Below are 16,252 nucleotides of genomic sequence, written 5' to 3'. Positions count from 1 at the left end.
TGAGCGATTATATTAGATACACTATTACCACGCTGCAGACACAAAGAAGTAGTAGAAATCAAGTGATATGGTGGAAGTTCAGTTCTCCTGTGGCACCCCAACAAGCCTCCATTACCTAGTCTTAGCGTGGGTGTAGCGAAGACTAGCCTTCTATGGCGCACCCTGGGCAACGACTCTGTCGGTAAATTGGTCTACACAACTGGTAAGTTCATCGTTGTATCAATCTTCACCACTAGAATGCATTTTCAACAGTCTCCAAGGTCAAGATTTGAATAATTAATAGAACGTCAACTGTAGAACAAACAGGATTCAAATGTTCCCTTATAGTACTTGTGCCACGCGCCAACATGAAGTCAAAGCCATTACAGTCTATGAATAACTAATATTATGCCCTGGGACAGAATAGGACCGAAGGAATTTGAAATCTCGATTTTATACTGTACGTCGATCACAAAATATTTGGGGCTAAGAGGGATGGAGTTACAGGAGAATGGAGAAAGTAATACAACCCAGAACTGCACGCATTGTATTCTCCACCTACCATAAATTAGGAATGTTAAATCCAGACGTTTGAGATGGGCAAGGCATGTAGCACCTATGAGCGAATCCAGAAATGCATATAGAATGTTAATTGGAAGGCCAGAGGGAAAAAGACCTTTTGGGAGGTCAAGACGTAGATGAGAGGATAATATGAAAATGGATTTGAGGGAGGTGGGATATGATGGTGGAGACTGGATTAATCTTGCTCACGATAGGGATCGATGGTGAACTTACGTAAGGGCAGCAATGAACCTCCGGGTTTCTTAAAAGCCAGTAAGTAAGTGAGTAAGTAGACGCACATCACCTTCACAATTCTACGTGATTATTGGCTAGTCCAGGCATGTAAATTGATACCCACAGGAGCAAGCGCGCGCTTTAGAGCCCAGGAGAGCCTGAGCGCTTTACAGCGGAAAGGAAAGAGACAGACGAAAGAGGTGGTATATGTCGCTTGGTCGAGCTATATTCAGGGATGGCCAGCACTGATTCAATAGATAAAGGGAAGAGAACTTATTAAAACTGTATCCATGTTAATTTTTAGATTTTCCTGAGAAGTATAAGTGCATTATAAGAATGTAAGTTTTAATTTTAATGCTCATTTTTCACAAGTTTGATTTTTTTATTCAATAGAAATATTTTCTCAAATTTTCGTATAGAAAAGTGAAATTTTCAGGTATAGGCCTATTTATTTAGTAGCCTTACAGAATGTTTTCGTAAATCTAATATACCGTATATACGTATTACTGAAGACAGTGTATTGAAAATTTTGAAAATATTCGCATGGAAATTGTTTGTAAGGAAATGAATTAACAAAGCAACTACTGTTTCATTATAAGCAAAAGATACGTGCCCATGTGTCAGCTCTATAGCTTCAGCACATTTCGAGAAAATAATTTAATATTCTGACGATAGGAAGTTGCTCACAAATATCACCTTAAAAGCATAATGCGATAAGAGTTTTGTTATGTAATATTAGTTACACTTAAAACAGATACAGTACCTAGGTAACTTTGCTTTGTACTGTAATATTGTTTTGATTAGTTTATTGATTACTTTTGTAAGGCTAAAGATACCATCAATATAAATTCCAACTTATCATGTCATACTCAATCTCTTCCTTTGGAATATTACTTTCTTTATGAATGATGTGTTTCATCCACTTAATACAGTATAATATTATACTACTATGGAATTTAAGTGAATATTCCTTCTTTACTCTCTATTATGTAATTAAGATTTAAAACACAACTGCAACATTAAGAAATCAGTGTTAGTACTTTTGTTTTACAGACAATATAGATAATATTAAACAGAAAGAAGCCATATAAAAATAACGGCATAAAATTTCACGTTCCGTTTGAAGTTTGTGCACCACTGTTTTCTTAATCCAACAGGTTGCTTATTCATATACACAACCCTTCCGCTTTCCATACTTAGCGCTTGATGCCCGCGCACGACGTCAAGGTCAGAAAAATGCGCTTGCTTTGACATCACTGGACTAGTCAATTCTTCATATAGAAAGTTAACATACGATACTCAAATGTTACCTTGGATACGCTTTTGCTCGTCGCTAGCTCTACTTCTCGATACAACATTTCATGATTTTTGCGTTCCAGAATACATGGTACGAATTTGTATCAATATGGGGGACAGGCGGTTCTTTATGCACGACTTTACCTGGAAGCATAATGAATTTCTGCAATTATCGTGGAATAATAAGCTCAGGATTGTCTGAATGGAAATAGCATTTTGCGACGTTTATGAGATTAAAATATCTCTTTGTATTCTGTATAATTGCGTCACTTGTCTTGAATCATACAGGACGATCCTTCTGCCTCCGTATGTGTCGGCTAATCCCCATCCATTTGTTAGATGCATTAAATTCAAGTACATAACACAGGCCATTGTGAAATTACGCTTCGTTCTCCCAGACGGATTATTAATAACGATGTTACATTCTACTAATTTGAGTGACGAATACGTTTTCTCAGTAATATGAAATCTATTACAGAATTAATTTGTTACTGCATATGAAGCATTTTCTCTCATATTTGCAATATATTTTCTGCGAATTATATAAAAGTTTACTTTCATTCTGGAAATATAAATAGGTTCTTTACGCATAGGAAGCTCTACTTGCTTTTAATTCCATCAATTCATTAGCGTATAATGAATATGGCACTGCTCTAAAACAATCAATTTATCTCATTTTATAGTTTTTCATTATTTTAGACTCACAATAAAATCTGTCATAGTTTCATCTTTGTCGTAGTACAAAATATAAACCTTCACAGAGTGTAAAAGACATACCGGGTGCCTTGAAAGCACATTTCAAACTCAGCATTCTCCAATATTTCTCTTTCCTGCCTTCCTCTTACTTACTTACAAATGGCTTTTAAGGAACCCGGAGGTTCATTACCTCCCGCAAATAAGCCCACCACAGGTCCATATCCTTAGAAAAATTAATCCAATCTCTGCCATCATATCCCACCTCCCTAAAATTCATTTTTAATTTCCTCCCGAGTATCATTTGTATTTGTTATGTTGCTCCAAGATATTTGAACTTTTCCACATTTTCAAATGCTAAATTTTTTTATTTTTATATCCCCATTTCGTAGTATGTCCTGATCACGAGACATAAACATATACTTTATCTCTTCGGGATTTACTTCCAAACCTATCTATTTACCTATTTCAAGTAAAATTCCCGTGTTTTTTCTAATAGTTTGTGGATTTTCTCCTAACATATTCACGTCATCCGCAAAGACAAGCAGCTGATGTAACCCGTTCAATTCCAAACCCTGTCTGTTATCTTGGATTTTCCTAATAACATATTCTAGAGCAAAATTAAAGATTAAAGGCCCATTCACAATGAAAATTAAACATACCCGTAACATAAACACAGAAGTTTGCGCCCAGGCTACCAAATGGGATCATTCACAATGATTCACATAAACATTGACATAAACATTACCGTAAGACGTTAACATGAAAATTTGCAAACTCCAATCTTTCATGCTTATGCTTACGTGATTTGCAAACAGAACACAATCGTGGAGCGCTGAAGTATACGACAGAATATGAGGAAATGACGTCGTTGTTATGTTTCTATGGTTACCAAGTATGTTTGCTGTTATGTTTATGTACCCATCGTGAATGATCTTGATTTTACCGTAACGTTTATATTCTTAAGTTAACGCTTACGTTATGTTTAATTTTCATTGTGAATGAGCCTTTAAGGTGATAGTGAATTGATGCCTCTCTTAGTCTCCGTATATGATCCACATATCTTAATGTCGTCTATCATCTGATATCTTCTTTTGCCCCGAACTTTACTTACTTACTTACTTACTTACAAATGGCTTTTAAGGAACCCGAAGGTTCATTGCCGCCCTCACATAAGCCCGCCAGCGGTCCCTATCCTGTGCAAGATTAATCCAGTCTCTATCATCATACCCCACCTCCCTCAAATCCATTTTAATATTATCCTCCCATCTACGTCTCGGCCTCCCTAAAGGTCTTTTTCCCTCCGGTCTCCCATCTAACACTCTATATGCATTTCTGGATTCGCCCATACGTGCTACATGCCCTGGCCATCTCAAACGTCTGGATTTAATGTTCCTAATTATGTCAGGTGAAGAATACAATGCGTGCAGTTCTGTGTTGTGTAACTTTCTCCATTCTCCTGTAACTTCATCCCGCTTAGCCCCAAATATTTTCCTAAGAACCTTATTCTCAAACACCCTCAACCTATGTTCCTCTCTCAGAGTGAGAGTCCAAGTTTCACAACCATACAGAAGAACCGGTAATATAATTGTTTTATAAATTCTAACTTTCAGATTTTTGGACAGCAGACTGGATGATAAGAGCTTCTCAACCGAATAATAACACGCATTTCCCATATTTATTCTGCGTTTAATTTCCTCCCGAGTATCATTTATATTTGTTACTGTTGCTCCAAGATATTTGAATTTTTCCACCTCTTCGAAGGATAAATCTCCAATTTTTATATTTCCATTTCGTACAATATTCTGGTCACGAGACATAATCATATACTTTGTCTTTTCGGGATTTACTTCCAAACCGATCGCTCTACTTGCTTCAACTAGAATTTCCGTGTTTTCCCTAATCGTTTGTGTATTTTCTCCTAACATATTCACGTCATCCGCATAGACAAGAAGCTGATGTAACCCGTTCAATTCCAAACCCTGCCTGTTATCCTGAACTTTCCTAATGGCATATTCTAGCTCGAAGTTAAAAAGTAAAGGTGATAGTGCATCCCCCTGCTTTAGCCCGCAGTGAATTGGAAAAGCATCAGATAGAAACTGACCTACACCCCGAACTTTACTCCCGTTTACAATTCCTTCCAGTGCATCCTTCAGTAGGCAGTTTTTTTTTCTCAACCAGTGAGCTCGCTCATTTCTTTTTCTCTTTCTGACCTGTTTCACCAACAACAACAATATTACAAAACAACGGTTATTTAAGTACTTACCAACATATTTATTATAAGGCTTATAATGTATTGTGTCAATTTCTCCCGGAATTTTTGAGACAAACATAAATAGCAAAAAGTACCATGTATGAAGACTCACCTAGTCAATACTGTTTCATTCATGATTTTAAACATGTGAGTGCATTCACATGCTCCGAATTAAGCGCCGCTCTACTAATAGTAACTATGTTTCCTGCATCACTAAACATAAAAAACTTTTTTTTTTGTCAAGCACTTATCCACGATCATTCAATTTAAATCCAAACGTTTCACGGAGTTTACCTCTCAAATTCTCATATGACATAATAGAGTTTACACTTTTCACAAACCACAAAAAACTGATTTTTTTTTCTTTATCAAACTAAACACACAACCGTCATATACAAACTCAGTACGGAAACTGCAACTGCAAAACTACAGCGGTCGAAACAGAAGACTGGCCCCTATTGTAATTGAATTACCAGATTTTAGAGAGAGAAGAAGGTAGTTACGCTCTCACATGCACACAGTGTAGACATGGCTATTTTATAAGGTATGAGGGGGACGAATCCCAGAAAAGTATGTATTTCATATGCTAGGAAGATAAGCTGACAACAAGTTGGAAGTTTTCTTGGAAAACCATGAAACTTAATAAGGGTTTCGCATTGTGTTTCAACATTCAATGTAGGTAGACTAGGTCACTGTCTTCATATCTCCATCTCTTTCTGAAGTGTTTGTGCAAAGATTTTCCCTAGCTATTAGGTTTACAGTTAGAAAATAACAGTAATATTGCGCTTTTAAGTAAGCAATTTCCGAGGGGGAAATATTGTCGGAATTTTCAGTATGAGTTTGTATTAACAAAATAATAATTAATATCAACTATGACAGATTAATTTTAATAGATTCGATTATTCGATTAAATATTTTTATGCTCGACCATGCCGAAATGTAGTAATTATACACCTGGTAGCAGTCTTTTAATGCATGTCATTAAAGTACACCTATTCATTAAAGTTTAGGTTTTCGATTATTCCCTGATATGCAATCGAAAGATAACTAGCAAAACGTCACGCAGGCTGGAAATCCAATACTGTCGCAGAAGGTTATGTTCTCTTACTATAATAATTAGCGTTAATTGTAAATAATATTCAAATAAATTCAATTTGTCATCTCGTTTTTCAATGTCGAATTCAATTTCAAGGTTATATCAAGTTTAACGTTTATCTTACTCTCGAATTTATATGAAGGTCGTCGACATTCGTTGCCCGGAAAAAATCAATACTTACGCGTCTGCGCATATCACACAATTTACGAGATTGCACAAGGTCAGTTCGCTCCCCAGTTACATAAGAATAACATGAAAACTTTTGAATAATTTCAAGTTAGAAATATGGTCGAGCATAAAAAGTCGTATGAAACTTGCCTATAATGGTAATTAAGACGCTCGTATGAAAATTATGAAACTCGCTTGCGCTCGTTTCATAAACATCCTCGCGTCTTAATTACTATCATTATAGGCTCGTTGCATAATGTACTATTGTTCGATTAATCTTACAACAGAAATTGATCGATTAATCGATTAGATTAAAATATCAATGCTGAATGAATTGACTAGTAGATAACGAATAGTAACCTAACCCTCTCAGGGAAGACAGATACAATCCAACTTCTCGGTATACAAAAGATGACGATTACCATGAATATCTCGAAATCGATCTCTGACAATAGCACTAAGCTTTCTCTTTATGTACATATTATATCGTATAAAGAGAAAACATTAAGAGTAAAGGCTTTTCTGTTTTAACACTTGCACATCCCACACCACAGTAGAAGTACTGAACAATAAACTTCTCTCTCTAACAAAACACCGTTAAAATAAGTCATCAAAAAAAAAAAAGTACTTACAACTAGGTTTTACAGCGCTGGCTAATGTACTGGTGTGAGTACGCTTGCCTATCAAGAGAGATCTCACACCAGTTTAGAAATAAATGCATTGTAAAATGCTAGTGGAAAAGTAGTTTCGGAGGAAAAACAAACTCTGCGCATTTCGTTTGATAATTTAAAATCCCCGAAAACGCCCATGTACCGCTGCACTTTCTTTTGTTAACGACGGACGCAGAGTGTGTAAATGGGAGTGCTGAATTGACTGCAGCATCACTGTTACCGTGGAAACCAGAAAGTAAACAAATTCTCAATTTGTCTCCACGTGAGAACAACGAAGTGCTGCTGCCCACATCCGTTGCCATGGATACGCTCTGAGGAAAGAGGCAGCATCCTGCATGTACGCATATACTACCTGCAAACACCAACACGTCTTCAAACAATCTGATTTTACGAGTTTCCAGGTTCTCTGGCAGATCTAAGCCATTTCATCTCATTTGAAAAGTTTTTTTTAGTAAAGAGAAGGACCTTAGGGGAGGCCGAGACGTAGGTGGGAGGATAACATTTAAATGGATTTGAGGGAGGTGGGATATGATGATAGAGACTGGATTAATCTTCCACTGGCTAGGGACCGATGGCGGGCTTATGTGAGGGCAGCAATGAACCTCCGGGTTCCTTAAAACCATAAGTAAATAAGTAAGAAGAAGGTCGACGATATAAAGGATAGCTTCTACGAGGAATTGGAACATACTTTCGATTAATTACCTAGATATCACATGCAAATAATTTTATTGAGGGATTTCAATTTAGAATTTATAAAAGTTATATTACCGGTTGTTCTGTATGGTTGTGAAACTTGGACTCTCACTTTGGGAGAGGAACATAGGTTAAGGGTGTTTGAGAATAAGGTGCTTAGGAAAATATTTGGGGCTAAGAGGGATGAAGTTACAGGATAATAGAGAAAGTTACTCAAATCAGAGCTGCACGCATTGTATTCTTCACCTGACATAATTAGGAACATTAAATCCAGACGTTTGAGATGGGCAGGGCATGTAGCATGTATGGGCGAATCCAGAAATGCATATAGAGCGTTAGTTGGGAAGCCGGTGGGAAAAATACCTTTGGGGAGGCCGAGACGTACATGGGAGAATAATATTAAAATGGATTTGAGGGAGGTGGGATGTGGTGGTTGAGACTGGATTTATCTTGCTCAGGATAGGGACCGATGGCGGGCTTATGTGAGGGCGGAAATGAACCTCCGGGTTCCTTAAAAACCGTTTGTGAGTAAGTAACTTGTTTCTCGGATTTTCTATCAATTTTTTAGGCACAGACTCCACAAGAAGAAGAAGAAGAAGAAGATGATGGTGATGATGATGATGATGATGATGATGATGATGATGTTATTTAGTCAACTGTCCGAAGACAGGTCTGAACCTCACAAGTGATACCAAGAAGGCACCTCTTATGAAGGAACTAGGCCAGGAGGTAATGGGGTGAGGTCACCAGTTTCTTTCCCCCTTCAGTACGTACATCTCCGACTAGATACATATTACGCTAGTCAGACTTCAGACGCACACAAACAATTGTTCTTCCTCTGACACATATCGTCAAGTGAAATGTGCTGCCTGATAATAGATGTAAGGTGCTTAGGAAAATATTTGGGGCTAAGAGTGATTAAGTTACAGAAGAATAGAAAAAGTTACTCAAATCAGAACTGCACGCGTTGTTTCTTCATCTGACATAATAATTAGGAAAATTAAATCCAGACGTTTGAGACGGGCAGGGCATGTACCATGTAATGGGCGAATCCAGAAATGCATATAGAGCGTTAGTTGGGAAGCCGGTGGGAAAGTACCTTTGGGGAGGCCGAGACGTAGATGGAGAAAAATATTTAAATGGATTTGAGGGAGGTGGGATATGATGGTTGAGACTAGATTGATCTTGCTCAGGATAGGGGACCAATGGCGGGCTTATGTAAGGGCGGAAATGAACCTCCAGGTTCCTTAAAAACCGTTTGTAAGTAAGTAACATGTTTCTCGGCGTTTCTATCAATTTTTTATGACACAGACTTCACAACAAGAAAAAGAAGAAGAAGAAGAAGAAGAAGAAGAAGAAGAAGATGATGATGATGATGATGATGATGATGATGATGATGATGATGATGAAGTTTTTGTTGTTATTTAGTCAACTGTCCGGAGACAGGTTTGAACCTCACAAGTGATATCAAGAAGGCACCTCTTATGAAGGAACTAGGCCAGGAGATAATGGGGTAAGGTGACCAGTTACTTTCCCTCTTCAGTACGTACAGTACATCTCCGACTAGCTACATATTACACTAGTCAGACTTCAGACGCACACAAACAATTGTTCTTTCTCTGACACGTATCGTCAAGTGAGATGTACTGCCTGATAATAGATGTACAATAGTGGCAAAAAAAATCGGACCGACCCTTGTAGCTGATTTCAGAGCCTTGTTCACTCCACCTGCGACCGTTTGCACGATAGCGGCGCGCCCCAAGCACCTGAGCCAACCAATGAAGACGAAAACAGTAACCAGCTGCATGGCTGTTGTTCAACTGCACAGGTGGTTTCAAGTCCAAGGAATATGCACCGACGCTCTGGCGTGAACAAGGGTCTGAAATCAGCTGCAGTTTTTTTTTTGCCACTACTGTACATTTCAGTCAAAATCCTTCATCAGAGGGTACAAGAAGATGATGACCATTCATTTTCACCCCCAAACAGAATACAGGAATAAACAATATTTGTCTCAGAGCACCCTGTTTGCTAAGGATATTTCTTATAACCCAGCACTGCGACCTTTCAAAATGTATTGCGCTAAATTTCAAGCTAGGCGTATTCCCAAATTCATTTTGGCGTTATTTAGGTGTTATTTGAAAATTTTTATTACAATTTTGGCATAAGTATAGACTTTATTAAATATGTCACGGAATTAGGCAACTTTATCCTACTCTACTATACGAACTCTGCTGTACGTTTCACTGAGACACTTTAAATGAGTTGTTATAGCAATTTCATCGATATCTACTGCACAAGGAATCCTTAGTCAACCCAATTTGTTCATAAATTTCGTACACTTTTATATTATTTTACCTTATTTATAATTACAAGACCAGAACAAGAAAAACACACTGTTAAAATATTGTCTCTATAAATAAATTATTACATTGCATCTGGTTTTGCAGCTTTTTTATTGCTTCCTGCACATTACATTTCAAAACATTCCCAATTTTGAAAAGTGCTCTGTTCTTTCTATTCAGTTCATCTATTCTTCATGACTTGTACTCCATATGAATGACTGCTATTCGCATACTTCAATTAATTGTTCCGTTCCTTTATCTGGCCACTCTTCCAAATTAATTTCCTTTGAGAGACTCGCCGTTTCGTACAATAGTTCGGAACTGTGAGGGTGCATTCAAATGGAAACATAAAACTAAACAATAATATGACTCAAACAGTAAAACAAGCAAGCAAACTTGAGCGTTCACAGTGGGGATGATGGGCGTAAGGCCATCGGATCAAGGGGCGAACCCTAATGATCTCTTACGGAGATTTCACAACGGATTTTTGGTACGGTGATTCAGTCCCCTCGTAACACTTATACAGGGACATCATCTTATTTTTACTAACATTTCTAATATTAACCTGGCTATACCTTTGGATCTATGATTGAGAACCGGAAACACCGTTTACTACCCCTTCCACGGCTGGAGTTCGATGGTACTGAATTAATATACAAACAAATCACTTTACTAGGTATAGGAGGGAAGAAAAGTAGTTCATCCATTTACGTAAACTAGGAAATATCGCGATTTTGAGTTTGATAATTTTCATTAGGTTTTTCTTTAATCAAAATACAATACAGTATTAACAATGAGTGTTTTTACTCACGAACTGAGCTATCCATGCGAATGTATTCATTATGCAGTGTATATTAAACTGTCTACAGCACATTAGCGTACACTATAGAGAATGAAGTTAAATTGAAAAATAATCATAATATGGATATTTAAACACATTTTTGAAAATGGTGGCCGTTCATTTCGATACAGGCTTCAGTTCTAATGTGCATATTATCGCACTATAGACTATTGTACGTAATTCCAATTACCAGGTTCGTACTTCGTATCAGTAACTCATGTTGAAATAATTCTGTACCTACTCTATAAAAGAGTACCTTACGTACTGTAAATTCAGTGTTCACTTCTGCCCGATCCGAAAAGATAAAATTACTCAGACATGCTACCCACTGCCCATCCAAGTGGTTATGTCGCAGGGTCGTAGAAAGGGTGGAAATCACATGACAGTTAATTTCTTGACGAGGCCCTTTTATTTAGTAACATCTTTAGTAAAATCATTTTATTTAAGTTATTTTAATATTACTTTCAATTCCTAACAGAAATTAATGTTCTCAGAAAAGAGCTAAGACGGCCCAGCCACTAGCATTTACAGAGAGGCGAATAGAAGCAGGTGGGGGAAACTGGGATGCGACGTAGGCAAATGGACGACAGTACCTGTGCGAAAATGATTCAACATTGAAAGCTCTTTCGTCACTGGTAAACGCGAACATATTTTTGGAACGTACTATTTACTATAACCGCCAGGCTACTATGACTGTATTTGCGGTCTTGGATCTGTGTGGAGGACGGTTGAACTTCATTAGTAGAAGGGGTGAGGGTGAAGTACATTCAAAAACTCAGGTATAATAAATATTGAAGTAAAAATAAAATGATGTCCCTGTACCTAAGGACAACAGAAACACCCAGGCCATACATGCTAAGGAACAATCTTAACTAAAGGGAAAATCCCTTGCCAGAGACGACCCTTAACCTCGCCAGCGTATGTAGCTGATCGCTAGACCAACAAGCTGACAGTAATGAGGATCTCTTTCGAAAATATTATTTTAAGAAAACTTAACTCCATATGAAGGGTTCAGAACCATAGTGGGCCAAGCGCCATTTATTAAAAACGGAGAAAGCCAGGGTTAAAGTTAAGTGAATACCATAGTTTAATGAAGATTGACAAATCATTTAGTTTTAATGTGTGTGCTTTATATTAAAACAGTTATATTACCGGTTGTTCTTTATGGTTGTGAAACTTGGACGCTCACTTTGAGAGAGGAACATAGGTTAAGGGTGTTTGAGAATAAGGTGCTTAGGAAAATATTTGGCGCTAAGAGGGATGAAGTTGCAGGAGAATGGAGAAAGTTACACAACACAGAACTGCACGCATTGTATTCTTCACCTGACATAATTAGGATCATTAAATCATGACGTTTGAGATGGGCAGGGCATGTAGCACGTATGGGCGAATCCAGAAATGCATATAGAGTGTTAGTTGGGAGGCCGGAGAGAAAAAGATCTTTAGGGAGGCCGAGACGTAGATGGGAAGATAATATTAAAATGGATTTGAGGGACGTGGGATATGATAGAGAATGGATTAATCTTGCTCAGGATAGGGACCAATTGCGTGCTTATGTGAGGGCGGCAATGAACATCAGGGTCCCTTAAAAGCCAGTAAGTAAGTAAGTATATGTTTCCATTGAATTATGGTAATAACTTCATTTTAACCCTTGTTTTCTACGGTTTTAGTAAATGTCGCTTGGCCCACTATGGTTCTGAACCCTTCATTTGGAGATGAAATTATTTGGTATCATCACTGTGGTTTTAGGCGTGATAGATCTACTAGTGATGAGATTTTTTGTATTCGACAGATATTGGAAAAAAAAAATGGGAGTATAAAGGTACAGTACATCAGTTATTATTCATAGATTTCAAAAAGGCATATGACTCAGTTAAGAGAGAAGTTTTATACAATATTTTATTGAATTTGGTATTCGCAAGAAAGTAGTTCGATTAATGAAAATGTGTCACCGTGAAACAAAGAGCAGAGTCCGTATAGGCCAGTTTCTGTCCGATGCTTTTTCCAATTCATTGTGGGCTAAAGAAAGGAAATTCACAATCACTTTTACTTTTTAACTTTGCTCGAGAATATGCCATTACGAAAGTCCAGGATAACAGAGAGGGTTTGGAATTGAACGGTCTACATCAGCTGCTTGTTTATGCAGATCACGTGAATATGTTAGAAAATTCACAAACTATTAGACAAAACACGGGAATTTTACTTGAAATAAGTGAAATAAGTAAAGCGATAGGTTTGGTCGTAAATTCCGTAAAATAAATGATTATGTCTCGTGACCAGAACATAGTACGAAATTAAAATATAAGAACCAGAAATTTATCTTTTGAAAAGGTGGAAAAATTAAAATATCTTGGAACAACAGTAACAAATATAATTGTCAATCGGAGGAAATTAAACGCAGAATAAATATGAGAAAGGCCTGTTGTTAATCGGGTGACTGAGTGAGTGAGTGACTGAGTGACTGAGTGACTGAGTGAGTGAGTGAGTGAGTGAGTGAGTGAGTGAGTGAGTGAGTGAGTGAGTGAGTGAGTGAGTGAGTGAGTGAGTGAGTGAGTGAGTGAGTGAGTGAGTGAGTGAGTGAGTGAGTGAGTGAGTGAGTGAGTGAGTGAGTGAGTGAGTGAGTGAGTGAGTGAGTGAGTGAGTGAGTGAGTCAATTAATAGGGAAATGAAAGGATAAACATTGAAAAGGTACCCAAAAACTCACCTTTGCAAGGGAAATTGGAGCTGAGAAGTAATATCTATGTGTGCTCCAAGTATGTTGACCACTTATCTCACTCCAATTTTCACCGTTGCACTTAAAGAAACAGACAATTTTGAAGGAGAAAGCGAAAATGGACGTAATCTAATAACTACTACATAAGGAGGGGTATATTAAAACCACGACAGAACAGCTGTAAGTCATGACTGCTGAAGAAGTTTCCAATTTCTTAAGGTTTTAATTTGGAAAATACCGAGATATAATACGAGGAGTATGTACGAGCAAGTCCGTTGCCTATTTTTTTTCAGTCCCCATGTAAACTTGTCTTATCTCCTTAAGAAAACTGTTGACAGGATGACACGTAACTTAGCGAAAATCTATACTAATAATAAATCTGTAGCCGAAATTTTTCTGGTAGTTTTCGATTTTCCAAAAATAATTGGTCCTAACATATATAATTAACCGCCCTGAAACCGAAAATCGTCCTTTTCAAATTTTTATTTGTATGTCTGTCTGTCTGTCTGTCTGTCTGTCTGTCTGTCTGTCTGTCTGTCTGTCTGTCTGTCTGTTTGTTACCTTTTCACGCGATAATGGCTAAACCGATTTATATGAAAATTGCAATATAAATTAAGTTCGTTGTAACTTAGAATTTAGCCTATAATGCATTCAAAATATTTTATGCTCGGCCACGCCGAAACGTAGTAATTATACACCTGGTAGCAGACCTATAATGAATGTCATTAAAGTACACCTACTCATTAAAGGTCAGGTCTTTCAGCCAATGATGACTCAGGTTACAACTGTTCAGCCAATGACAGGTCAGCTTTCTACCGTTATAAATCCGCAAGTATCGATTATTCTCGGATATTCAATCGAAAGAGAATTAGCGAAAAGTTACGGAGGCTGGAAATCCAATACTGTCGCAGAAGGTTATGTTCTGTTACTATAATAATTAGCGTTAATTGTAAATAACATTCAAATAAATTCAATTTGTCATCTCGTTTTTCAATGTCTAATTTAATTTCAATGTTATCTCTGTAGGTTCTTATGGCCTAGCAAGGTCAATGTGGATATCTGTTCCTCGGAAAAAATCAATACTTTTGCGTCTGCGCACAACTCACAACATACGGAACATTGCTGAAGGTCAGATACAATTAAAATTAATAATATCAAGTTAGAAATATGGTCGAGCATAAAAAGTCGTATGAAACTCGCCTATAATGGTAATTAAGAAGCTCGTATGAAAATTATGAAACTCGCTTGCGCTCGTTTCATAAATATCCATGCTCACTTCTTAATTATCTTCATTATAGGCTCGTTGCATAATGTACTATTATGTAAAAGGGGGGTTATAATGGGGTTTGAATTAAATAAATCGAAATATCTCCCTTATTATTAATTTTCATGAAAAATATTACATAACAAAAGTTTCTTTAAAAATAATTTCTGATACGTTTTATTCTATGCAAAATGTTGATAGGACTGATATTTAATGAGATAAATGAGTTTCAAAATTACAATAACAACGCCATCTAAGGCGGTGTAATCAAATAAAAAACAAATGACTTCGTCTATAAGGGACCTTGGACAACAACAATCGAAAGCTATGAAACATAGCCTACAGAGAGTGTTTGTGTGTTTGTATGAAGTAATATCGGAAGCTAAATTAACCGATTTGTATAATTAATTATTAATTCATCATTGGAAAGTGTAGTTTCTCTAGATGGACATAATGCTATAATGTTATTACAGTAACTTCTGAGTGAATCGAGGACAGGTAAGATTAAAATAGCTTCTTATGCACAGAAAACTTGATAGGTTATTCTGTACATCCGTTTCCTGTATTTCCTACAATAATTTTTATGACCAAATGAGTGGTCTCTGGATCAAAATAATCGCATTTTAATTTGTTTAATACAGTTTAAATTAAGTAACATAATAAACGATTTATCCTTCTATCAAACACGAATGTTCCCTGGATCAAATGTCCTATTTTAATTATTGTTTATAGTTTATTGTTAATAAAATATGTAATTACTTTATATTTATTTCTAACGGGTGCAGCGGAGCGCACGGGTACGGCTAGTCGTTTAATATGTTACTTAATTTAAATTGTATTTCAGATATTAAAATGCGATCATTTTGATCCAGAGACCACTCATTTGGTGCAATGACAATTCCTTTAACATGTTTCTTGATTGTTATTACCAATTATTTTTGGAAAAACGAAAATTAACAGAAAAAGTTTGGTTACAGATTTATTATTATATTATATTATATTATATTATATTATATTATATTATATTATATTATATTATATTATATTATATTATATTATATTATATTATATTATATTATATTATATTATATTATATTATGTAAAAAGTGTGTTGATAACGGATGTACTCGAATTAGAAAGTTTTTAATTTGTTGTGGGAGCTCTTGAATCTCAGGAGGAACAACTTTTACAACAGCACAACATAATCTGTTTGGATCATTACCCAATTTTTTTGCATTGCATTTATTGCATATATATTTTATGTATTTTAACACGATTCAATTGAGCATAGTTAAAATTTGAATTATAAAATAATGGATTGCTAAGCTAACGTAGTATTACTGCATTCTAAATCAATACACTCTCGTTGTTCGTTAATTCTCTGAGATAAAAATGAATGTGTTCATAAACATTATTATAAGAAGTACAGGAAATGAATATACAGAAT

General features: G+C 36.4%; 1 protein-coding gene across 3 annotated transcripts in view; it reads right to left on the bottom strand.

The window, feature by feature from the left end:
• LOC138696913 (uncharacterized) overlaps positions 1-16,252 on the bottom strand; it is a 2,004,918-nt gene that overhangs the window by 1,685,704 nt on the left and 302,962 nt on the right. The gene's annotated exons all lie outside the window — the stretch shown is intronic.

The sequence above is a fragment of the Periplaneta americana genome, chromosome 3 (assembly GCF_040183065.1).
Source record: "Periplaneta americana isolate PAMFEO1 chromosome 3, P.americana_PAMFEO1_priV1, whole genome shotgun sequence".
Classification (NCBI taxonomy): Eukaryota; Metazoa; Arthropoda; class Insecta; order Blattodea; family Blattidae; genus Periplaneta; species Periplaneta americana.
This window is presented reverse-complemented; position numbering and strand designations above follow the sequence as displayed.